General features: G+C 40.4%; 1 protein-coding gene across 1 annotated transcript in view; it reads left to right on the top strand.

Annotated features, from left to right (window-relative positions):
- LOC122815187 (anoctamin-2-like) overlaps nt 1-27,500 on the top strand; it is a 2,140,961-nt gene that overhangs the window by 1,615,358 nt on the left and 498,103 nt on the right. The gene's annotated exons all lie outside the window — the stretch shown is intronic.

Here is a 27,500-nt window from a genome sequence, read left to right as displayed (position 1 = left end):
CATTTGGAATTGATGGGGTAAGAGAACATTTTGATAGCAACATCGCTAATGCACTTTATGCTAATAGTTGTAACTTGTATCGTATGTCAGTCATTTTATGTAGGCAGAACAGGACACAATCTTGAACTTCTGAGAATGAAATTATAGATTAAAGTCACTTTTGCATGATTGACATTAAAACTTTTCTTAAGTGAGTTTATTATTGTAAATGTAATTGTCTGTTATACTGTTTTCTATGAAGGACAAAGACAGAATATTATATGTTGTGATTTCAGGTCATATGATTGTTTCACTTATTTTTAATTGTTTTATGTGAGAGTCTTTTTTTAATCTGAGGAAGTCCTGCATTTTTTGGTGGACAAACATATTAACTAGTAAACCAGTTTGAATACTTATTTTAGAGTCTCCATGATTATGCTGATCATAGTGCTGTTAGTTTTGTAAATATATATATATATATATATATATATATATATATATATATATATATATATATATATATATATATATATATATATGTATACACACACACACACACACACACACACATATATATATATATATATAAAATATCATTCCCTGTATTCTGCCTATATAAGTCAGTTACAGAACTCTGTACAGACAAATTTCAAATGAATCTAACACTAACTCATTTATACAATTCTTAAAAGCCTATTTAGCAAACAGCAGAAAATATCAGCATATAAAGCAATGACCCGCAGCCCTAGAATGATACCATAAGTTGAATTCTGAAAAGTATTACACCATACTGTTCCAAGTTTTCAGAATAATTAAAGAAGCTATAGAACAAACAATATTCATGTGTGATATGGAAAGGAACAGTAACAATGGCAAGGCAGATTTTATCCAGTGCACTTAAGCAGTATACATTGGCTTTGTTTCATTGTGATTTTATTTAAATGCACAAATTGCATTTCAAAACTGTTGCACTATTGTACTCCAACATTGTTGGAGTAATTAAAATGGCAATGAAACAGAGTTCTTGTCTTAAATGCGTGTGTAAAATTTTACATTGACTATGTGTATTTCTAGATAATGCCCTAATGCTGTGTATGTTGGCTTTGCTTAGACTGTGGTTGCTTACACATTTCCTGGTGGTTTCATCTGCCTAATCAGGACATGGGCAACTCCCACTGTGACTTGTACCATGGACATCTTTCCTATAAAAGTGGGAGCACTGCTTAGGGCAGACAGCTCTGGCAAATAAGTCCCCACAGGACTTCCACACAGAAAGTATTGATCTTTTAAGTAAAAACTGCATTTTACTTAGTGACTAAAAATGGTATTTTACTTTTAAGAACCCCAGTATTTTTCACAATATCAAAAGTTTCCTAATAGGGACCACTGTTATGAGCTAAAGATTATGTTTTGGATTTTGGAGCTATTTTTGTGAAAAGTATATTGCTTATGTAAACTTTTAATGTATCTGACTGAATTTAAAGAACAGGAAGTGTTTTAAATGAGCAGAAAATATTTTTATGCTTTATTGCCTTTGTACACTTTTTTACCTGTTATTTCTTCTTTCAGGCCATATTGTGTAGCAGTGTTGTATGCTGACAGGATTATTTGAGCTATATGTCTGCTTTTATGCAAAGGGGGACTGTGCAGGGAGTTTGTAAGTGTGTGTTTGTGAGCTGGTTGTGAACACTTGTTTGACAACTTAGCTTCCGACTGCCTCAATACCGGCACTCAGATCTCTTCCCCAGCTGCAGCATAGATACTTACTCTGGTTCTGCAGGCACTTTTTTTCTGTACCTAAAAAGAAGAAACAACATAATAAGGAGTTCTTGCTGCCACAGTGAGCTCAGATAGAGCCTCTGCCACTAGTGAGTGAACCTGTAGTGGTGAACTGGTGTTCCTCAGCTCAGTCACTTGCCTTTCAGGATTCCTGTGGTGTAGTCCTTTCCAGCCACCATGGACCATGGGTCAGCCATGTCCTTTTCACTATTCCAATGCCCAGTATGAGCATAGTAGAACCATCTTCTTTGGATCTGGGAGATGATATGGGCTAAAAGACTACTTGACAGAGGTGAAGTGCTGTCTCTGAGTTGGTCTTCTTCCAGGGTGTTACCTGCAAACCGAAAAACAGAAAGTTGGACAATGTTCATCTGAAGACATGGTGTCTGTTTGAAAACAAGATTTTCTTACCGTAGCCACATGATTATTACAGGTTGTTAGTCATGGTGCTTAATCCTTACCTGGTGGCAGTGTCAGTAAAAAAATTCATGATGAAAATTTGTCAGAAGAGTCCATCATAGACAGAAGTAGGGCTTCCTCCTATAAATTTCAAAGTGCGTAACTCTGATTGTAAAAAAGAAATTGGTCCTCTCCACCTCTTTTGGAGGGATCTTCTTTTTCTCAGATTATTTCCAGGAAGAATGAGGTATATTTATCCAAACAGGTGGATGTTCTTCCTGAATTGAGGAGATATTGTATGATACAAGAGGATATTTTTCATTCTTCACCCATGTCTATCATTTTGCCAGCCTTCCAGGATATGTTTTATGCTGCTTGTAATAACTCTGACTGTAAACCTTTAGTCCCCCAAAAAAGGTGGATAGACTGTACAAAATGCCTCATACTAATGGATTTGTGTTTTCTCATCTTAGATCAGATCCAGCTGCTATGTCTACCTCTTCACCAGCTGGAAACAGACCACTGATCAATACCAACCTCTCCTGTGTTGACAAAGAAGAAAAAGTATTGGAGAACTTTAGTAAGAAAATGTTTTCCACGTTAACTTATAGAATTCTTAACTACCAAACATATATGTAAAATTTCTGTTTTGTGCAGACATTTTGATGGAATACTTCATTTCACTTCCTTCAAAGGATAGCTGTTTTCTGAATCCTATTGTTTACAGTATTTCCCAAACATCTAAACATGCTTTCAAGAGTGTGTGTGGTTGCGCAGATACAGTCTAGGGCCATGCTACTGCTACAGTTTTGAGGAGATATGCATGAGTATATAATCAACAGTTTTTTGATGACTGAAATGTTAGATTCTGAATAAAATAATGTGTTATTTAGCCCTTCTGCTACTCAGAGCCTCAAATAATTTGATGAAAGAGGAATGTTAATTCAAGGATTTCAAGCCCCTCTTCCTTTACAAATCTCCCACATCCTATTGTCCTTTTAAAAACAAAATAAGTAATGCCTGCCAACTCAAGGCAAATGGAATAAAACAAGAGATGGTAGGGGCGGACAACAAGAAACAAGGATCTTTTCTAAAAAGGGAGAGTCTAATACTTCAAAATTACTGTGCCATTATTCTATTATCCATTGCCTCTCATCCTCCCCCATCTTTTGAAATCTATCTCAGAAACTTTGCATTCCCCTTTTGCAAGTGATTGATTCAGAATCCTGGGTGTTAAAAGTGGTTCAGGTGGGTTACAGTTGGCACTGTATACAAATCCTGCTTTATAGGTTCATAGGTTCATAGGTAGGCACTAGGCTATCTGCCTGAAGGCATTTATAAGCCTAGCCAGAATGTGTTGGCTTTCGCCGCCCTCCTTAGATTAGTTCCCTGTGCCTCTGTCCAGCAGAGCCATTGAAGTGATCCCTGGGGTAAACTTTCTGTTTCCCATCCACTCGTCAAGGTTTCTCTTGGTTTCTATGGGGTAAAGGTGCAACGATAATGGAATTCCTCTGACAGACCAACGTACTTTGTGATCCATGCCTTGAAATTTCTTCATCATATATGGTCTTGTGGTCTCTTTAGGTGATTACAAATGACACCACAGTGATGTAGTATATAAACAGGTGTGCACTAGGTAGTTCCCTCTGCTGAGGCTGGCTGTCATGGGTTGGGAGGTAGCTTTACAGCATTCCTTAAAGCTTCAAATGTCTTACATTCCATCAGAGCAAAATACAGCATCAGGCAAACTTTGCAGAACCAGGACAGATCCTCATGAATGGAAATTAAATTGGGGGCTCTTCTGAAATATGACATAGATCCAGTTGCCTTCTTTCAAAACAGTCACCTGAACAAATTCTGCTTCAGGGGTCCTTGCAAACAAACCTGAAAAACAGATGCATTTTCATTTTTATGTGGGAGTGTTTCTTTATATATTTCTACCCTTTCCACTGGCATTCTGAGTAATTCTGAACATTCAGAATAACTCTACAAAAGTCATTGTGGGTGACTCTCTATATGGCCCTGGTGACATTGTTGCTCCCTTCTTATGGAATTGGCCAAGAACAGTTACCACAAGCTTCTTCACAGATAGTTCGTACTCCAGAAGACAAGAGGTGTTTGACACACCCCATTCTCAAACAACATCAACTAACTACCTGGATGTAAGAAAATGCAATGGGATTGTGAGCAAAACCACAATGTACAAACACACAAAAAATCCCAATGCAGAAGGCAATAAGAAAACCAGAGGCAGTGCACCAGCAAATCTAAAATACAAGAACTTTTATTAAAAGGTGAGCGCTTTCACACTGAAGCCCACTGCTTCTTCAGACAACCAAACAGTACAGCAATATACATTTAAATACTCAGATACTTCACTCATTATCCAATAAAAAACAAGCCTTAAGCAGGCACATTTATACAGTTAATTAAAATACCTATCTTAAAGTAAAAACTACAGCAATGCACTCATGGATATCACTTTAGTTTCTTGGCTTTAAGTACAGGAATATTTAAATAGCTAATCAAAATGCCTATCTTAAAATAAAAGCTACAGCAATGCACTTATAAATATCACATGTGAAGTTGTTCTATCTCGCCGTTTATTCTTACTGATGGGTTTGGAGCTGATCCTCGACTCCAAGTCGGCGAACTACAAAAGCTCGAGGTCTAAAGCCAGCTCGAGGCCAGGTCCCTATCTCATGATGCACTATGAACCTCCCTCAGATCTAGTTTGCCTCTGTCCCCCTGTACTCATCACTCATTAGACCTATGATTGAGTACAATGCCCCGTTCGGAATGTATCTGACCAGACACCTGATGCAGCTTGAAAGGCCCCAAAAGTTCCTCACCAAAAGGATAAAGGGTCTCAAAAATATGTCTTATGCTGCCCGACTGAAAGAACTCCAGCTCTATTCAGTCTCATACCGCTTGCTCAGAGGTGACCTGTGCCTGACATATAAGGCCATGTCAAACCCAGATTTGATGAATATGCTTCACCTCAAAAAATCTAGATCCCTCAGAACCACAAGGGCAGGAGACTTAAACCTTGACACGGTTATAAATAGAACGTGCTGGAGGGACAGATTCATCACCCAGAGACTCCCTATGCTGTGGAACAAAATCCCGGTACATGTGAGGCAGAGCACCTCGCTGGCCTTGTTCAAGAGGAATCTTGACCAATGGATGGGAGATCGCAGATATACCCCAGGGATTACTTCAGTGTCACTGCTTGACAGAGGCACAGAAAAATGATAGGCATAGTTTTTATTCAAACTAAAGGGGTGGCGAAAGCCACATAACTATGGGCTAGGCTTATAAATGCCCTTGGGCAGATAGCCTAGTATGAACCTATGAACCTATGAACCTATGAACTGATTGGAGGCTTCAGTTTCGCTCGGGCCAGTATAATTGTTTTTTCTTACTTCTGTTAGAGCTGTATATTAGCCTATTGTTATAAAACCTTTGTCGTTTATATTTTTCTTTAGTTACTGAAATTCTCAGAGTTGCATTTAGTCAGCTGGTAGGCTTAAATTTTATTTTGTAATACAGAGTTACTCTTGGGCCTTGTAGCCTATTTTCCTTTTGAGTGTTCCCTATCCTGGGGGTTAAGTTAGAAATTTTGAATAATTGCTAGTTTAATTACGGTCTACAGTTGCTATAAGACCATCTTTAATAGTTTAATGCGTGTGTATGTGTATAGTTAATCTAACGGTTTTGCTCTGTTGTTAAGAATAGCTTTATTGTGTTTTGGTCAAATAACTGTAAACTAAGTATGTCAGTTCCAGAGAAAGAAAAGGCAAAATCTGGGTTTAAGAAGTGCCCGAGATGTGGGCAGAAAATGTCAATTACAGATGGACAGACAGACTGTGTTTATTGCCTAGGTGAAGTCCATCTTCAAGAGAAAAATAACTTTCTTGGGTGGCGTAAGCTATGGAACCTTGCTGGCTAGGCTTATTTAGGCCCTTGGGCCGATAGCCTAGTACCTACCTATGAATCTATTAACCTATGAATTGTGCCATTTGCCACTCATTTAGTTCCAGGGTACTGATGGAGAGAAAAAGAAAACTGCTAGATAGAGGATTACTTAAATCCTCTTTTCAAGAGGACTTGGAGAAACATTCAAAACCTCTAAGTTCCAAAGGAAGTTCACTGACACCCAAGTCGAAACCTAGTAAGTTGACTGACTCGGTTTCGAGGTCCTCGGAACCGATGGCTACTTTGAGCAGGAGCCAGTCCCCTGTACTGGAGCCGGTATCACCTACTTTAAAATCGCTGATCCTTCAGTCAGTGGCTTCCTCGACTCACTCATCTTGGGCCTCTAGTAGGCTTTCTGATTTGGATGTGGATCGCATTGTGAAGAGGCTTCTTCAAGTACCAGCCTTTGCTAAAATTTTATCGCCTCAGACACCTGGTGCTTCGGAGCTGATGCAACCCCTTCCACATTCTAAGATTCCTACTCGATTCCCCTTGAGGTTTCTGAGCTAGAGTGCTTGGAGCCAATAGTTGTGGAGCCTATGGGACCAACACCTGCTGCAGGATCATCAACTCCTACTGCCCTGTTACCTTCGGTTTCGACTGGTTCTTGGAGCCCACCCTGTCCGGTCGAGTCTGGGGAGGATAGTTTGTCCAACTTGTCAGTTCCAACTTTACCTCTCAGGAGATCGGCTCGGGTGAGCTGGGTTCTGACCTCGGGCTCAGAGCTTCTGGCTCTGGCACCGAGAGTAACCGTGTGTCTTCAGAACCGGGGATTGCCTCAGGTCAGGACCAGGGACCCTTCGATGCCATGAGGAGGGTGTTGTCGGTGCTGACAACCACATCAGTTCCAGCAGCTCCTCCCCATAAAGTACCAGTCTCTGCCTCTTCTACATGCTCTCCACTTAAGCGTAGAGATCCTGAGCCTCAGAACACCCCATTGGGTGAACTCTGCTTTTCTGAAACCTCTTCAGAAGTTCTCCCTGAAGAGGTACCCAGAAAGCAGACTTGCAAGAGGAAGCATCTTGACTCTCCCCAAGAGTCATTCACTTCTGACACGGACTTAAATAAGTCAGAAGGGTCTCCACAGTCCCCTTCTGAGGATATCTCCTTTGCAGATATCCTGGAGATCCTAAAACAGAGGGGTGGCTGGAAGTCCCCTAACCCTTCTGAGGATGCGTCTGTACTCCTGAAGGCTTTTGGATCTCAGTCCTCCACCTCTTGGGTATCTCCACCTCTTGATGAGCTAGTTGAATTGCTCATTCATAGGGTTTGGGAGGCTCCAGACAGAATGGAACCTGTCCCTTGGAGGCCGAATAAGTTTATTACTTGCCCTCTAGAAAAGAATTTCTTATCCAAAGGCATGCCTGTTGATGCCATGGTGGTGGCAGCAGCCACAAAGAAGGAACTTTCCGAGACTTCTACTAATGTCCATCCTCCTAATAGAGATTCTAGTCTCATGGACAGGTATGGGAAGCGTATGTTCAGTTTGACGGCCTTTGTTCTTCGTTTGTTGAACTATCTTACCCATTTTACTAGACTGCAAAGGGATCTCCTGAAAGAACTAGGAGATACCTTACAAGGTTCAATAGCGGCGGGAGTTTCAGATCAGGTTACTGCCCAGCTCTCTACCTTAACTTCCATTGTGAACTCGTCCAAGCGCCTACTTTCCTAAGCGACCGATGGAACGAGCAGAGCTGCAGGTACAGGAATTGCCCTCAGGCATCATTCCTGGATGCAATTGTGTTCCTTTGCGGAACCCTTTAAGCCTTCCTTTATTAACACCCCATTTGATGGTTCAACCCTATTTGGACCTAAGGTTAAGGAGACTCTTACCAGGAGTGAGCAGGATGGTACTACTCTGTCTACCGTAGGAGTCCATTTTTCCACCCCTACTAGACCCTACCTCGAAGGGAGAGGTGGTGGTAAGATGTGGTTCCGTAAGTCCCAGGGATCTTACCAAGACACTCGTGGTGAAGCCCCCTCCAGAGGCAGGGGGGGCAATGGAAGACACAAACCTCGCGGCAGAGGGGATCCACAAAATCAGGGAGACAGGGATCAGTTCCTTGGGAAACCCTGTTAGCACTTCTGAGAGGAGGCCCGACTGTTCACCTCAGGAGGCAGTCGGGGGACACCTGTCCTTGTACCCAGATGCCTGGCTAAAAATCACAAAAGATACCCGGGTACGAAGCATTATTTCCAGAGGATATTGAATACCCTTTGCCACATCCCCCCCACTAGTCAAAAAAAATCCCGGATGTTCCACCCAGTCACAGGGAACAAGCAACCCTAGAGATTCAAACGTTGCTTCAAAAAAGAGTCATCCAGCTAGTCCCTGCAGACCAAAGAGGATCCAGTACTTACTCAAGGTTCTTTTTAGTAGCAAAAAAAAAATGGGACTGAAGGTCCATTCTAGACCTCAGCAGATTAAACAAATCAGTAAAAAAGACAAAAGTTCTGGATGGTCACGCTTCAGTCAATTCTCCCCCTTTCTGAGGAAATACAATTGGATGTGCTCGTTAAATTTCCAAGATGCGTACTACCATATCAAAATGGACAGGCCATCCAGAGATCACCTACGCTTCCAGCTGGGAGTCAGTCATTTCCAATTTCGATCTCTGCCCTTTGGTCTCACAACAGCTCCCAGAGTGTTCACCAAATGCATGGCAGTAGTGACGGCTCACCTGAGATGATCCAGTTTCCAGGTGTTTCCATATTTAGACAACTGACTTCTCACTGCCACCACTAGGCATCAACTTATTCAGGTGAGAAACAGGACAATAAACCTTTGCCAGCAATAGGGATTATGATAAACTCAGGAAAATCTGCCTTATTGCCATCACAACAGATCTTTTTTAGGAGCAGAACTAAACACGGTCACTCTAACATTATCCCTACCTCTGGAAAGAATTAAAAATCTGAGAAATCAGATATTGGACATTCTTCCGATCACGAGAGTTTCAGTGTCAAAGATCCTCAAATTGCTAGGCACCATGGCTTCATGGCTTCAGCCATAATCGCTGTTCCTCTGGGCAGGATGCACATGTGAATACTTCAGTGGCTTCTGTTCACCCAGTGGTCTTATCAAGAACTACCACTGACTCATCAGGTATTAATAACTGACTCTTGCAAGAAGGATCTTCGGTGGTGGATAAATTCACACCATATGACTTTAGGTTGACCATTTGTATTACCACCTCCTATAGCCATGGTGACCACGGATGCTTGGTGGGGGGGCATTACCAGGGAACAACAGCCCAAGGTACGTGGAATCAACACAAGGCTCGCCTACATATCAATGTTCTGGAGATGAGAATGGTTCTCCTAGCATTGCAGTTCTTTCAAGACTCTCTTCCCCTAGGTACAATTGGTGTACTGTCGGACAGTATGTCAGTAGTCTCATACATAAAGAAACAGGGGGGCCAAGTCTTATCCCCTTTGCAGAGAGACCCTAAGAGTTTGGAAATGGCGACTTCTACCCAGCGCTTTCTGATAGCATTGCATATCCCAGGGAAGTCCAACATGATAGCAGACAGATTGAGCAGAGCAATAATGTTACCGCACGAGTGGTCTCTGAAGCATCAAGTGGCGGAAAGGATCTTCTGCAGATGGGGCCAGCCTTGCTGCAATCTCTTTGCAACCCCAGCCATCACCAACTGCAGCAACTACTTTGCCTTAATTCCCACTCTAGGGGAAAGCCCAAGGGATGCACTTGTGCCCGATTGACCCCTGGGCCTTCTCTATGCCTTTCCTCCAATACCCCTGATACCCAAAGTGTTACAGAAAGCTAAGTCTCTGGGCAAAACTTTGATCTTAATAGCCCCATTCTGACCTTGGCAGATTTGGTTCCCTTTCCTCCAGCCTCATCTACTGGAAGAGCCTTGGATCTTGGACCCAGTGCTAGATCTCCTGACTCATGCCTCAGGAACTCTTCACCCCTCGCTAAATAATCCATAGTAAATTGTAAAAAAGAACTACTTCTATTAATCATAAGAAGAAATTCCTGTAACCCATCCTCACTTCCATGCCAGGCAATAAAAAGATCATCTACAAACCGATGATAAAAATTCTAACAAGTTTTCCTTTAGCCATGTTGACTTTTTATGTATATTACTTGAATTGTTTCTTGAAAACAACATTTTTCTCTTCAATGACAGCTGTTATTGGCAGGTATCAGGCGTAGCAAAGGGTACAAGTTCTACCAATTCATATGCCAGTCTTGTAATGGTTGGTTGGGAACAGCAAAATGTCCTGGGCAATTACTCTGGTAATGTCTGTTTTTATCGTTGGTTTGTAGATGATCTTTTTATTTCCTGGCATGGAAGTGAGGATGGGTTGCAGGAATTTCTTCTTACAATTAATAGGAGTAGTTCTTTTTTACAATTTACCATGAATTATTCAGCACAGTCTGTGAACTTTTTAGATGTGACAGTGTTCAGGAAAGGGGAAAGCTTTTATACTAAGTTGTATAGGAAGGAGTATGTTCCCTCCTTTCTTCATAGAGACAGCATGCACCCTTAGCACATAGTCCCTAAAATCTTCACTGGACAGGCTATGCGTGCATCTCATTTATCCTGTGATGAGGCTGACCTCCGTTTGGAAATGGAGGTTCTGAGAGCAGCCCTTAAGTCCAGGGATATAAACAAAATGAGTTATGCAAGGCCCATCGTAAGGTGCTTAATGAAAATGGTGGTTGGGCGAGGCCCTATTTCTCGGATAGGGTAATGCATTCCAGTCGACTGAGGGTTGAGCCTTTAGTTATTCCACTGGTATTGACCAATTCTCAGGATGTTGAAGTGGTACAAGATATTTTGAAAAAGAATTGATGAATGCACTTCAGTATTGGTTGGACCCCAACCCAGGTTTGTTTTCTAAAACAAAATGAATCTGAAGCAGCACTTTTGCTATCCTGAAAGGTATAAACATGATGGAAGTTGGGATGGGACCACTAAATGTGGTACCTGCGTGTACTGTGAGCACATAGATGAATCCAGGTTTGTTAAGCATCCTGGGACGGGTAGGTTGTGTCAATTAAGAGCCAGTACTGATTGTAATACCAAACATCTAGTCTATGTAGCACATTGTGTTATTTGCTTTAGATTCTACATTGGTAAGACCAACCATAGCTTGAGGGAGAGAATGAGAGACCACCTCTATAGCACCAGGAAGGGGCTTGATTTCAGTGCTTTAGCAAAGCATACGATTCAGGAAGGGGGCAATCACACTTTTGTTTTTCAGGTTTTGCATGTTGTGTGAACTGGCTTAAGGTTGAGGTATATTATTAATAAAACTGAAAATATAGAGCTACAGTGGATTTTATGGTTGGGCTCACATAGAGGGTATGGGCTCAATGACAGTGTCCTCCTGAAACCTGCACTTAAAGCCAAGAAACTAAAGTGATATTTATGAGTGCATTGCTGTAGTTTTTTTTATATGATAGGTATTTTGATTAGGTATTTAAATGTGCCTGTACTTAAAGCCAAGAAACTAAAGTGATATCCTTGAGTGCATTGCTTTTGTTTTTACCTTAAGATAGGTATTTTAATTAGCTATTTAAATGTGTCTGCTTAGGGCTTGTTTTTTACTGGATAATGAATGAAGTATCTGAGCATTTTAATGTATATTGCTCTACTGTTTGGTTGTCTGAAGAAGCAGTGAGTTTCACTGCGAAAGCGCTCACCTTTTAATAAAAGCTCTTGTATTTTAGATTTGCTGGTGCACTGCCTCTGGTTTTCATATTGCCTTGTGCATTGGGATTTTTTTGTGTGCAACTACCTGGATGATTCAGTTTTGATTCCTTCTGGGCATCTCTTTTATGGGGGCATGTAGCAGGCACTAAAAGAGGCAAGAAAATCTGCTTGGAAATCTTATATTGGCAAATGGAAAATGTTTTTTAGTTGGTGCCTAGTCAGTAAGCAAGGTCCTATCAGGGATTATGTACCACTAGCTCTAAAGTATTTGTGAGTTACTTTACTGTGGCCTGTCTTTGTTCTTAAGGCACATCTTGTGGTCATTTCTTGTGTCCCTCTGAACTAGCTCATTCGGTACATATAAGGTTCATCACATGGAAGACTGTACACCTTACTGCTCTGACGTCTGCAAGAAGAGTATCTTAAGTTGCAAGCTCTCATGGTGGGTAAATCCTATCTGGTCTTCTATAGAAACAGGGTCTGCCTAAGAACAAATCCCTTATTTATGTTTAAAGTTGTGTTAGAGTTTACTTTTATTCAAGACATTAATCTCCCCATTTTTATGCCGACCCTCAGAACCAGGGAGAAAGAATTCTACATACTCTGGACAAGCTCAGGCAGCTCAGGTGCTATCGTGACAGAAGCAAATCCTTTAGAAAAGCAGAACACCTGTTTATTTCTTTTGCTAAGACAAAGAAGGGACAGCTTGTGTCAAAACAGAGTCTTTCAAGGTGGTTGTCCTCAATTATTGTCTTTTGTTACACCCTCCATGGTAAATCAGTTCCAGGCAGTATCAAGGCACGTTTTGCCAGAGCCTTGGCATCTCTGATGGCATAGGGATGGAAAATATAAACTTTCTAGAGGCAGCAACTTAGTCCCCTGTACATACTGTTAGAAAGCATTACATACTAGATTCCTTTAACAGGTGCAGAACTGGTTTTGTTAGGACCATTCTCCTGGAGCTCCTGGATCCGTATCCTTCCTCCTCTCAAGTTAGATAGGTTTTGGTAATCATCCCATATGGCCAAAAGGCTGTTGCAGCAGTGGCATTGATGATAGTTGTGTAAGTTACACTTACTGCAATGTTAGAGGTTCAAATTCCTTACTGCTGACGTAGCCACACCCATCCGCTATCCCTTTCTTTTGCATATCGTTTGCTACGGGATGTAAAAGTTATATCTTTGAAAGTTCAGGATGAGAATGATTTTCAGCTCTTTATGGGCAAGAAACTCCTGAAGTTTTCTTCACTCTAACTGCTGATTTCTCTCCAATGGGTTGATCAATCAGAAGTCAGAGTGAGGGTGTAACGGAGCAAGAGCTTTGTGAAGCCAACCAGTTGTTATATCCTAGATAGGATGCAGCCCATATAGCCAACAAACTATGTCAGAAGTGAGATATTTGGACATCTGCTGTTATGGTAAGTGCATCTTACACAACTATACTTTTTTTGTCACTGTGGCACAAGTTCCTGCAGTCTGTTTACCTGTCACACTAATTCCAAATTAATCAGCCTTTTCTGTCATCTCTCTTCAGTCAGCCATACCAAGTTACTCTGATCTAGGTGTGGGCTCCAGGTCTTCACTGTGATTTTCTCTTATTCCAGTTATTTTTGAAGTTCATGAAGAAAGCCAGACAGAGCAAAGCTAGTGTCATTCTCATCACTCCCTTTCAACTTCATATCCTGTGAGGGCCTTCTGTGTGACTTACCAGCAAAGTCTGCCCAAAACTAAAGTCCCTATGATTGACTGCACGGTGCCTCCAGTTGTAGTAATGGCCAGACATCCTGCATATCCTCCTAGAGTGGTCTATATTTTAACTTCTAACTACAAGCTATCTACCAGATTATCACACATAAGTAAGTGGACAAGAATTTTATGGAAAACTGCTCAGGGTCTTGGCCCTTTCTGTGCACATATTCTATCAGATGCAAGTATGTAACTAACATTTTTACTCAGGGGCTTAACTGTTCTTCCATTAAAGTGCAAATGGCAGCAATGTTTAACTTTCATTATCCCATGATTCGTGACCCCTTTGCTTTAGTGAATGTCTGTAAAACAAGCCATTCTGTGATACTAAATAAACCAAACACAAAAGTCACTAATGAAAATACAATTGTGAGCCAGAACACAGAGCAACCAACGTTCTTTCCAAATGGAAAAAATTTCACAGAGCAACCAACATTCTTTCCAAATGGAAAAAATTTCTTCAAAGGATAGCTGAGCCAGGAACAACCAGGTAGACAGGAAATAAATCCAAGACCAAATTTAATTTTGAAGCGCTTTTTGTTTGCTCAAATGGGCAAACTTCCTCAGAATGACATACATTACAATAAGGGACCAGATTTTATACAATGATCCTAATTGATTCATTGCAATTAAGCACTACAATGATAGTCACTTAACATTTAAAAATACAGGTTCTTAAAATCGTAAATATGCTGGAAAATACCAGCTTTTACATATTGAACACTAGACAGCGTTCCAATAAATAAAAAGCCTATGCTATACAAAAGACCATGCTTTAACAAAATAAAATTAAAAAAGAAAAAGTTAGGAAATGTAAAGAATAAATATATTTAAAAATGAATATATAATTCTTACGCAATGTATTTTCAACTAAGAAGCATAAGCATAAATCTAAAAACAGTGTAAAGCAACACATCAACAATATACACAAATGAATGGGGAAAACAGTAAATTCTATCTTTTAAGACTGAGAATACTTAACAGACAAGAAATAGAGCATGCTTCATTTAAACCAGGTGGATGATATGATTCCAACCTGATCTGCCACTGTAGTTCAAGTGCTAACAAATTTAACGCAGAGGGACCCCCTCTAGTGTCACAAAGCACCTGATCAATCCCAATGAATTTGAACTGGTGAGTGGGATAATCTGAAATGTGTTTGGCAAGTGCATTGGTGACCTTTAGCTTTCTGATAGCGTACTGGTGCTCATAAATACGTTCTCTGAACCTTCGTTCAGTTTTCCCCACATAGTGGGCTGAGCAATTCTGACATTGTGCTAAATATACCAGCATCTTAGAGTTGCAAGTAAGCCTATGCTTAAGTTTAAATTCATGCTTACTAACTGTGAACCTATTGGATTCCATTATAAATTTGGAATAATTGCAGTTGTGACATTTAAACATCCCTGGGCATCTAGCTGGAAGGGGTTTCATCTCAAACCATGCTTTGAGGTTCCTACCTTTCTTAAATGTCACTGACGGAGATGGTCCCAATTCCAGTGCTACCGCTGGATCTACAATGAACAAGTGCCAGTTTTTCTTAGCAATAGACCACAAAGTAGCACTGTCCACTACAAACGTAGTGATAAACCTAGGGATGTCTAACACATCTACACTACTTACATTTCCATGAGCCTGACTGTTCAGATGGGTAATTGATGATTCAGAACCACCGCTTTCTCTCACTTGCAGTAATGGTACATAAATGTTACGACTCCTTTTCGTAGAAATCTCACCTATAAGTTCCTCAATTAACCGGATAGGGTAACCTCTACTTAGGAACATCTTTTTAAGTGTACTACATTCCTCGTCAAATTCCTCATCCCTACTGACAATTCTGGCAGCTCTAACCAACTGACCCTTAACCACAGCACGTTTTTGTGTAAACGGGTGACAACTAGTGAAGTGCAACAAAGTGTTAGAGTGCGTAGGTTTCCTGTGAATCCTTGATGTAAAACAAGAAGCATTTACATCCTTAGCCAACAAGATGTCAAGATAGGCTATCTGGTTGCAACTAAAGGTCGAAGTGAACACCAGAAAGTCAGTAGAGTGATTCAAAAGGTCAACGAATGAATCAGCCTGTACTTCATTTCCATCAAATAAAATGAAAATGTCGTCAAGGTAACGGGTGTAGTACACCAAATGATCTGAGAAAAGTGGATGGTTGAATATAAATTGGTGTTCCCAGTGGGCCATAACTAAGTTGGCCACACTGGCACCATAAGGTGAACCCATACCAACCCCAACTGTTTGCAGGTAATAGTTGTCGCCAAACATAAAAAAATTCTTAGATAGTGTTAAATCAAGAAGTTCGGTAACTAATGAAATGTCATAACTGCTAGCTCCTCTGGACTTTAACCTTTCACACACCCACTCGACTGCTAAATCCTGAGGGATGCAGGTGTATAAATCCTTAACATCCACCGTAAGGAAGTTAAAATGTTCTTCATAACTTAATTCATTAATTTTGGAAAGGAAAGTCCATGAGTCTTTGCAAATCTGTGTCTCCAATGGGATGTACTTCTGCAATATATGGTCAACCACCTTTGCACAGGCATAGGTTGGTGACCCACGACTGTCAATCAATGGACGCATGGGAGGATTCATTACGTTTTTATATATTTTCGGTATTCTGAAAAAAAAAGCCATTCTGTGAGACACATTCTTCTTAAGACCGTTCTAAATGAACCTGTACCCCCATGACACCTTTATTTCCTAATATATATGCTTATTTTACTTCCCTGTGAACCAGGATTAAGAGCAGAGGTAAATCTTATGACATGAAAAACATTCCTTTTAGTAGCAATAACATGCCAGAAGGGTTTTGGAACTTCAGATACTTCAGATACTATCTTATTAATCTCTGTGCCTTGTTTTCCATAAGGACAGTATCTCTGCAGACTAACCCATCTCTCATGCTAAAGTAGGCCGTGAAATGAAATTTAAACCAGTCTTCCAAATTGCCAATATTTTCTACAATACTTTAGCCAAGGAGACCATCTCCTGTTTTTTTCTTTTCCTGGATGCCTATCACCAATTGCATTTTTATTTGGACAGGACAAAAGAAGACTGGAAGCGTGACTAAATAATTTTCTTGTGAGCAGCCCATCTTGTCAATGTGAATTTATTAATGTGTTAGTTTGCTATTTATTTGAAGTATAGCAAAATATTACAGAATAAACCAGTAGGGTACTTTACTACAGCAATGCCTAACAGTAAAACATTCTTTAAACATGCTCCATTTGTTCATATTTTTGCTGCAGAAGTGCAGTTTTCTGTGAATATGCAGTAAGACACTGTGGGCCAGATGTGATCACCAGGTCCAGGTGTTCTTTTAGGGCCATGGCCATAAGGTTTATTCTGTCCTGATGCCATCCAAGAGGAATAACTGGGGGACTGTGCCCTTTGGGTTAAAAATGATGTACTGAATTGTATAAAATTCAAGAGCTGGTCTTTTTGTCACAATGATAAATCATTATTACCTGTTTTTGTGATTTATTGGTCTTTACTGTTGAAAAGAGGTGTGACTGTGACTGATAGTAAGCAGAAGCTACGGCACGCATTTGCGCATGATATAAAGGGATTCCAGCTTTTGTCTGACTTTCAGAACATGTACGGTCAGAGCAACAACTTTACTGTACTTAATTTAGTATTTAGTTGTATACTGTTTGTGTGATTTTTGTCATAGAAGTTAATTTCTCTTTGAATTCTGTGGTCACTGATTTTGATTACTCTTCTCTTTTAGAATGTTTTATTAATTTACAGCTGAATATGCATTCCTTAAATGAGTATGCCATTAATGATTTGCTAAAGCAGAACTATCTTGTACAGTATAATAAATGCTCTTTAAATTTAAAAGTAACTCCTGATGACACTGATGATCTGTGTCCCTCATGTCCAAAGCTGGGTGATTTGCTTACCATTATTAATAGTAAAGCTAGACTTCTTGATACAGATTGCACTTGTGCAATTGGCACGGCTTGGAGAACTGTTGTCACAGATATTAATGACTGGACTGCTGAGATAAATAATGTTAGGCAAAGATCAAGTAGAACACATTTAGGAAAGGATGTGTCTGTTGTCTCTAAAGATCACGTAACCCTTTTTTGAAAACAAAAAGATCAGTCAACCCCTGTGAATACCCCTGACAACTTCAGAATTCTGGATACAAGTATTCAACAATCTGGGGATTCAGAGAATTTAGAAGTCAGTAAATAAAGAAAGAAAAACGTTCATAACAAATAACAAGGAAGAAACAAAACTGATAAATGTCTATAAAGTAAAGAGAATGCATACTAAAAAGGACATTGTTTTGTTATGTAACACACAGATTACAGGGAATAACATTTTTCTATCAGAAGACCTTCAGTCAACAGAAAAAGGCAGCATTTTTCCAAAAGAGAAGGTAGAAAAAAAGAGGCAAGGGACAGGTGAAAAGGAAAAAATCAAAATTGAAACTGGAAGGATCGAACAGCATTACGGTAAGAAAAAAAGATGAGAAAGACAGATGCCGACAACATGGCTCAAGTTGTGGATGTACAACGCCAGCTGCATGAGAATTGTATACCTGTGAATGAAAACAGTGGGATTAATAAGACTAAAGATGATGAAGAGCATTCCTTTGCAACAATTGATAGAGCAGATATTATTGAATTAGAAGTTGAAGATTCTTCAGATTTGGCCAGAAAAGATATTATTGTAAATGGAGATTCAATTATTAGAGAAACTGATACTTAAATTTGTAGAGAAGATAATGAACATAGAATAGTGTTATGTTTGCCAAATAGAGGATGTGAGACAAACCTTATAATGCCTTAATGTAAGGAAGTACAATCTGTTTTTATTCATGTCAGTACAAATGATCTCAACTGCAAGAAATCTCTGACTGTTAGTAGGGAACTTGCAGCCCTCTTAGATAGCATAACTTGTACAGGTGTTAGAATGTATTTGTCACAAATCACATATAGAAAGAGAGTCAGGTCAGGTGTGAATGAAATTTTTTTGGGTAAATACCTACATGAAAAAAATGTTCCATTTTAAAAACTGGAAATGTGTAGAATATTCATGCCTAATTTTGGGCACACATGTTCATTCAAGATGGCATGCATTTGTCAAGATCAGGGAAGAGAATTTTTACACAGATATTTTGCAGTACTTGACAAACACAAGGCAAGATTTTTACCAGGTTGAAAATGTAACAGTTCACAGATAGCAACATTTGACTATTTATTATTTATTATTTATTTTACATTTGTTGACCGGGCTAGTCTAGCTGGATATATATCCATTTTCAGTAGATGCCCGGGGAGAAAAGCTCCAATATTAATTACAAAATTACAAAACAAGTATTATTGTGACATAAACATATTATTAACTACAATGAAATTTAACATAAAAATTGATAAAAAATGCATTGAGGTGAAAAGGGAAAGGTATTAGAGATATGAGGAAGAAAAAGAACAGAGAAGAAGTGAGAAAGAAATAAGAAAAAGAAAAGAGGAGAGGGTTAGTCTGGGTTAGTACAGGAGCAAATCCAGTGTTTATTGAGATAAAGTTTTAAGATTCCTTTTAAACAGAGGGAGTGATGTGAGAGATGAGATGCATCTCTTCTTCTTCTTTCGGCTTTTCCCGGTTAGGGGTCACCACAGCGGATCACCTGTCTGCTCACGATTGGCAGTGGAGTTTTATGGTGTCGGGTTGCCAGCCCAGCTCCCAATCTTCCACAGAAAGCACACACACGCACACACTCACACCTAGGGCCAATTTAGAGTGTCCAATCCACCTACGGCATGTCTTTGGGATGTGGGAGGAAACCGGAGGAAACAAAACATGACCACAGGGAGGACATGCAGACTCCGCACAGAAGGCACCCCAGCCAAGGATCGAACCGGAGAACCTCTTGCTGTGAGGCGACAATGCTAACCGCTGCACCACCGTGGCCGCCCTAACATTTGATGCATCTCTGATGTTTGTTAATACTATGAGCATTAATAATACATTTTTTTATTGGAAAATTTGCTAAATTCTCACAAGATTGATGTTGTTATTGCTTGTGAAACATGGTTAAAAAACAATAACTTGAAGCCAGTTCTGTTTTTACTGCAACAGACATTCTAACAAAGATAGTTATGAGACTTGTGATTATTGCATGTTGAAAGATAACACCAATACTGTAGATTGTGAAACTGTGACAATAAAGAGAACCGTGGAATATATAACCGTTGTTGGACTATATAGACCAACTAAATATTAAAACGAACTTCCAAAAACAAAAAAAAAGATGGTGAAAGTTCCAGCAAACACATTTATTGTTAGCGTTTTTGTCTACTACAATCAGTAAACTTCTTCAGACATCAAAGATTCATTCACTCAAGTTTAAATAGCATGTGTAACCATTACATCACTTCCTGAGATTCTTAAAGCTGCATTCCACATAAAATTCACGTAAATACAAATGTTATGACTGCATCTAAAATATCAAATAAAAAAATCACTATTAAGTATATTTATAAATATGTATATTATTAATGTATATGCGCTTATTAAACCTGTGCTTATGGCAACGGGGAGTAGGACAAACCTAGTTATTGTCAGAATTGTAAAGGTTTGGACTTGAAATCATATATCAACCTTCATATGGTAAAAATAGTTCTATCTGTAAAATGATGTTCTATAACAACATAATTGTGCTGTGATGTAATTCATATAGATTTATCTTCAGCATTTGACAATACTAATGTACTCTGATACCCGCAATTACTTGTGATACTAACCACCTAAGCAGCAATGTTACAAGATAGAATAGCTACTATGACAACATTTATGCTATACCTGACAAAAATAAAAAATAATTAAATGTGTCAGATTACATTTGGACACAGCATGTGTTGCTAATAAGGCAGTATCTACTGACAAAAAGATTCCTCTGCTAATAACCATGCCTGACTTCACTACTACTGAAGTGTAACTTGTGGTGAACCTGTTTATTGGTTCATATAGACATAGTTCTGATTGTCAAAATTTGACTTCCTCATCTTCAAGGTGTGTGATTGTCACAACTCTTTGTTGATATCTTCAGCTTTCCATATATATGTTTCAAGTATACGTTTGAAAGAGGTTAACGACTGACTACTCATACCAAATGGAAATTTATACCCTACACTTGGTAGGCATTATGTATCACTTTCTGTATTATTGATATTAATATTTATATTTAATATTAGGTAGGGGTATAGCAAACAAGTCCCATTTTGTATTCACAGGCTCTTAGTGCCACCTGTTGAATACCTGACACTTAAGTGGACACATCTCTCAAAATGCTGCCCCCAAGCACTTAATAAATGCAATTATCATTTTCAGCTGTTACCCTTAAAACTATTAAAATATTGTTTTTAAATTAGCAATATTGCACCTATTGTTAAAGGAATTCACTTAGACAGTTGTAGACATAATATGACCTGAAAAAAGTAATGTTGATGCATACACTGTTAGAATGCTGCTTACAATTAATGACAGGTGATTATTCAGAACCTTCCGAAATTTCCGTTCTGCAAGAGCCTTCAGCAGATGGCAGAAAGATTACTGATTCTAAACCTCCTGCACCCAAAGACAGACATTATACATGGTCCAAGAGATTGATGGATTCTACTCAAAAGTCTAGCAGGGCCTCCTAATAGTTTCTCTATTGCTCAAGCAAAATATCCAAAAAAGAAACATGAGGATTTGCTACCTTACCGCACAAGAATAAATAAACTGCATTAAATTAATAATAATAATAATTAGTATAAAATATGGCAGATTTTACATGAAACTGTATGCATCCTCATATTTATCAGTGTGAATTATGTGTTATGTGACATACCTGGTAGAACACATTCAGAATGCCCTGCAAATCACTTTTTTTTTTCCATGTGCCAAAAAAAAAGCTGGTTAAACGAGACTATACTGCAGGCAAAGGGGATATTCATGTTAATAAAACTGTTGATGTGATTTTGTCCTGTTTGGGTTTGTTTCCAATCCTCAGATCTGTCTCAGCCTTTATACTCAAGCTTGAGGTCTTCTGCCAGCTTGTGGCTAAACCTTATCCCAGCATGCATTAGAAATCTTCCCCAGATCTCGTTTGCCACTAAACAAGATCGGTTGCTCATTCTGCTAGCTCTGGCTAAGTATTATCTGTTTTTCTTCTTTAATCTTCAAAAGATAGTTATTTGGACTGTTTTTATCCTGATTAAGTTAGGATATACTAAATAGTTCTAATTCAACTTATTTTTTGTGGCTGTTTCTACTGTTGGCTGTCTTCCATTCAGGCCATGTTGTCCCTCTCCTGGCTTTCCTTTCAAAGGTAAATAGCCCATTTAAGTTAGAGGGCTTTTATTCTTGTTGTTTGTAATTTTTTTTAAATATCTTTCAAGACAGTTCATTTAAGTTAGAGAACTGCCTTTCCCTTTAAACCATTTAAGTTAGAGGGCTTTCCCTTCCCCTTTTTCCATTTACCAAGCATAGTCCATTTACGTCAAAGGAATGTGCCTCCCTCTAATTCCCTCTATTTAAAAAAAAAACATTTTTGTTGTGAGAACGTCTGGTTGTTTTTTTCTTTTTTCTTATCCAGTTAGTTACTAGTTTTTCTAGAGTTTCTCTGTAAAAATGTCAAATAAGGACTTGAAACCAATGGGTTTCAAAAAATGTGAGGGCTTTGGGAAGAAAATGCCCTTAAGTGATAGACACGCTCTGCGTCTATTGCCTTGGAGTTGTCCACCTCCAGGAGTCATCCTCTGTCTGCCATGCTTTTTACCAGAGAGCACTCCTGGAGAGAAAGAACAAATTGATTTTAAAAGGATTATTAAAAAAACCCTTCTCAGGGGTTTTAGAAGAAGGTCCGGGTTTATCTAAAACTGATAAGTCTCCCACTTCAAAATCAGACAAATCGGACAAGTCTGGGAAGAGATCTTCCTCTTCTACCCTATCTGAACCACGAAAAAAAATTTCTAAAGCTTCCGCACTGGATCCAAAGTCTAAGGGATCCAAAAACATTCAGCTCTGACTCCATTTGCTTCGGTGCCGGTAGAGTTTGCGATACGGAGCCGGCCTTCAGCTTTGGAGCCATTCTCCCCTACACTCAGGTCACAAATTCTGCAGCAGTCTAAGTCTCCGACCCCCTTGACTTAGTCTTCCAGAAGCCTCCCTGATGACAATGTGGATCAGGTGATACAGAGGCTTTTGAGGACACTGGCACTGGCCAAGTGTTTGTCAGAGCCAACCCCGAGGGCTTCGGATCCTACCACATCCACCTTTTCTACTCTGATTCCTCCTCTGATCTGACCTCTGGCTTCAGAATCAGAAGGTTCAGAGCTGATTTTAGTGGAACCCTCAGATCCAAGACCTAATACGAGATCTTCAGATCCGACCATGGCTTCGACATCCTCAGCTCCATCGGAAAGTGAGGAGTCTAGGAGCCGACGCTCTTCAGTCGGGCTTGGGGAAGTGAGTCAGACTGGACACTTGTTGGATCCTGCCTTGCCTCTTGGGACATCCCCTTGGGTGCAGTCAGCTTCTACCTCAGCCTCAGGTCCATTGTCCTTGACTCCAGGGGTTCCCTTGGCTTCTTTGGATCCAGGGTTATCCTCGGATCAGGGATGGAGGGCTTTTGAGGTGATGAGGACAGTGTTGTCTCCACAGACAGCTCCGCTGCCATCTCCGGATATTCTACCCCCGAAAGCACCGGTGTCCGTCTCTATACCCTTGCATCCACAGGGATGCAGAGATCCTAGGCCTCAGGATACCCCACAGGGCACCCCCCCCCACACTCTTCTGAGACCTCCCCAGAGTACCACTCTGAAGAGGTCCCTCAAAAGAGATTATGCAAAAGGAAGCATTTAGACTGCCCAGAGGAATCCATCACTTCTGATATGGACCTTGATGAAGCTGAAGGGTCCCTTGCCTCCTGATGATGTCACTTTTGGAGACATCCTGAAAATGCTAAAGCAGTGAGGCAGCTGGGAGTCCACCAACCCTTCAACAGAGGAGTCAGTATACCTTAAGGCCTTCGGATCTCATCCTTCCACCTCATGGGTGCCTGCACCTTTCAATGAACTTATGGAGCTAGTTTCTCGGAAGGTGTGGGAGTCTCCAGATTCAGTGGAACCTATTCCTAGGAGGCCGAACAAATGTATCACATCCCCTTCAGAGAAGACCTTTCCAACCAAGGGAGTCCCAGTAGATGCTATGGTTGTGGTGGCAGAAACCAAGAAGGAGCTCTCAGAGGCATCCTCTTCTGTCCATCCACCAAACAAGGAGTCTCAGTCAATGGACAGATATGGAAAGCAAATTTTTTATTCAGTGACCTTTTCCTTCAGATAACTGAATTACTTTACTCATTTTACTAGTTTGCAGAGACCTCCTGAAAGAGCTAGGAGATACTAACCAAGGTTCAGTAGCTGAAGGGGCCTCAGAAAAAGGGTCCTCTCAGCTCTCTACCTTAAATTCAGTTGTCAGTGCCTGCATGAGACTTATTTTTTATGCAGTGGATGGAGCAAGTAGAGCAGCGGGTTCTGGAATTCCCCTAAGGAATATCCTAAGGAGACATTCTTCAATGTACTTGTGTGACTTTGTGGAACCCTTTAAATCTTCCTTTGTGAATGCCCCATTCGATGCCTCATCCCTGTTTGAGCCCAAAGCCAAGGACACACTCACCAGGTGAGAGCAGGAAGGAAAGACTCTGTCTGCCATAGGAGTACATTTTTCCATGCCTACTAGACCTTCTCCCAAAGGTCAGAAGTGAAGTGGTAAAATGTGGTTCCAAAAATCTCAGAGATCTTTTCAGAACACATGTGTTGAAGCTTCTCCCAGAGACAGCAGGGAAAGCAGTAGTGGAAGATGCCAACCATGTGGCAGAGGGGTTCTGAAGAATCATAGCAACAGAGATTCTTTCTTTGGTAAGCCCTTTCAGTGCTCCTGAATGGAGGCCCATCTGTCAAACTCTGGAGGCAGTCAGGGATCGCTTATCTTTGTACCTGAAAGCCTGGCAACCAATAACAAAAGACAAATGGGTACAAAGCATTATATCCAGAGGTTACATCATACCCTTTTCCCTTCCCATTCCAAAGATAAAAAAGGTTCTGGACATTGGGTACAAAACATCATATCCAGAGGTTACATCATACCCTTTTCCCTTCCCATTCCAAAGATAAAAAAGGTTCTGGACATTTCACCCAGTCAGAAGGAACAGGCAACTTTAGAAATTCAAAAGTTGCTAGAAAAAAAAGAGTCATCCAAACAGTCTTCGCAGACCAGATAGGATCCAGAAATTACTCAAGATTCTTTTTAGTTCCAAAGAAAACAGGGGCCTGGAGACCAATTCTGGATTTCAGCATTCTAAACAAATCAGTCAAAAAGATCAAGTTCCAGATAGTGACACTGCAGTCAGTACTTCCATTCCAGAGAAAAGACAATTGGATGTGCTGGATAGATCTCCAAGATGCACACTACCACATAAAAATGGACAGACAATCCAGGAGACAAATGTGCTTTTGGCTGGGAGCCAGTCATTACCAGTTTTCATTACCAGTTTTGAGCTCTGCCCTTTGGCCTCAATACAGCCCCCAGAGTGTTCACCAAATGTATGGCAGTAGTCACAGCTCACTTGAGACGTCTAGGATTCTGGGTGTTTCCATACTTAGATGACTGGTTTCTAACCACCACAACCAAGAGACACAGCCTTAGAACTTTGCTCTCACCTAGGCATTACAATAAACTATGAAAAATCTGCCTTGCTGCCTTCTCAGAATGTGGTTTTCATAGAGGCAGAATTAGACTCAACAAACATGACAGCCAAACTCCCTGTAGAATGAATTCAAGTTCTAAGACACCAAGTTTCATACCCTCTAGGAAAGAAGAAAGTACAAGCAAGGATAGTTCTAAAAGTCCTGGGAATCATGACAGCAGCAATAGTTCTGATCCCACTAGCACATCTGCACATGAGAATTCTTCAGTGGTTGCTGTCCAGTTAGAATTGCCAATGTCTCACAAGATATTATTAATGGAAACTTGCGAGAAGGACCTTTGTTGGTGACTTTACTCCACTCAAGTGACTCTAGGTCGACTATTTGTACTCCCCCCAACCACTGGCCACAGTGACCATGGAAACCTCTCAGATAGGGGGGGGGGGGCATTATCTGGAAAAGATAGTCCAAGGCACCTGGCAGGATCATGAGGCCCACTTGCACATTAGTGTCCTAGAGATGAGAGCGGTGCTTCTATCATTGCAAGCATTCCAGGACTCTTTTCCGCTGGGAACTATTGCAATGCAGACTGACAACAAGTCAGTTGTATGGTACATACACAAACAAGGAGGAACCAGATCTTAACCCTTTTGTGGAGAGGCCCTGAGAGTATGGCAGTGGGTGACCTCCGTTTTCTGATAGCAACTCACATCCCGGGGAAGTCCAACGTGATTGCAGACAAACTCAGCAGAGCGATTCTAATGCCTCACAAGTGGTGCCTAAAACAGGAAGTAGAAAAGATTTTCCACAAATGGTACCAGCCTTGCTGCGACCTTTTCGTGACATCCATGAATGCCAAATGCAGCAGCTACTTTTCCCTAATTCCCCCCTCTGGGGGAAACACCAAGGGATGCACTTATCCATGATTGGCCCTCGGGTCTCCTTTATGTTCCCCCCCTTTCCACTAATATCCAAAGTACTTCAGAAAGCCAGTTACTAGGGGAGGGATTTGATACTCATTTCCCCATACTGGCCTTGTCAAATCTGGTTCTCCTTCCTATGGCCTCATCTTTGGGAGGAGCCTTGGATTCTGAACCCAGTTCCAGACCTTCTGACTCATGCATCAGGAATGCTCCATCCATCCCTTCAGACCCTCAAATTGACAGCATGGCTGCTCCGATTCCAACAATAGTCAGGTTTCCTAACCTCTCTTCATCAGTTAAACACATACTAATTTCTTCTCATAAGGCTTCAACAAGAAAGATATATAGAAGCAAATGGAAAAGATTCTCTTTATGGGCTTCTCATGACCACATTAACCCCTTTTCTGTCTCAGTCAATTCCATTCTAGAATTCCTACCAAAACTATTCGATGAAGGTGCAGCTGCAGCTACCATTAGAGTTCAGCTAGCAGCAATCTCCAGTTTTCTTCTAAGTGAGTCTGGCCTCAGCATTATGCCTCATAGACTATGCAAAGCATTTCTTAAAGGCACTTTATTAGTAAGACTACCTATCATGGACTCTCTAGCACCATGGGACTTAAACTTCGTCCTATCTCATTTAATTTTTCCCCTTTTGAGCCAGCATCATCTTGCAAACTCAAGGTTTTGAAATAGAAATCTATTCTATTGATAGCAGTCACCTCTGCTAGAAGAGTGTCAGAGTTGCAAGCCTTGGCTTTATTGTCTATAAAGCCCCCATAAGACAGAATACATGTTACATCAAATGGATGTGCATAGACAGTTACGATTTTACTTACACAGAACTAAAGAGTTCAGAAAATCTGATCAGCTATTCATTTGCTTTTCAGACTCAAGGAAAGGTACCCCAGTCTCTAAGGTGACACTTTCAAAATGGCTTTCAGATTGCATAACATTTATCTATAAGTCTCAAAATAAAGATCTATCTAGAAGAGTTAAAGCTCACTCTACAAGAGCCATCGCAACCTCTTCACCATTTCTGGCTAAACTACCAATTGATACCATTTGTGCTGCAGCAACATGGTCCACACCGCATACCTTTATCACTTATTACAAAGCTGATTTGGCCTCTAGGATCAGGGCCTCTTTTGGCTCCACGATTCTGAGGAATATTCTCCTTTGACCCACCCAAGACAAATGGTGCTAGGGACGCTGTCCCAACCTAGTAAGAATGAAGGCGAAATAGGACATAAAGAAGTTATGTACTCACCATAACATTCCATGTGTGTTGTCCAT

This window comes from Protopterus annectens, chromosome 11.part0 (assembly GCF_019279795.1).
Source record: "Protopterus annectens isolate FY-2018-M chromosome 11.part0, PAN1.0, whole genome shotgun sequence".
In the NCBI taxonomy this organism is placed as follows: domain Eukaryota; kingdom Metazoa; phylum Chordata; order Ceratodontiformes; family Protopteridae; genus Protopterus; species Protopterus annectens.
The sequence above is the reverse complement of the archived record's forward strand: the minus strand, read 5'-3'. Positions and strand labels throughout refer to the sequence as shown.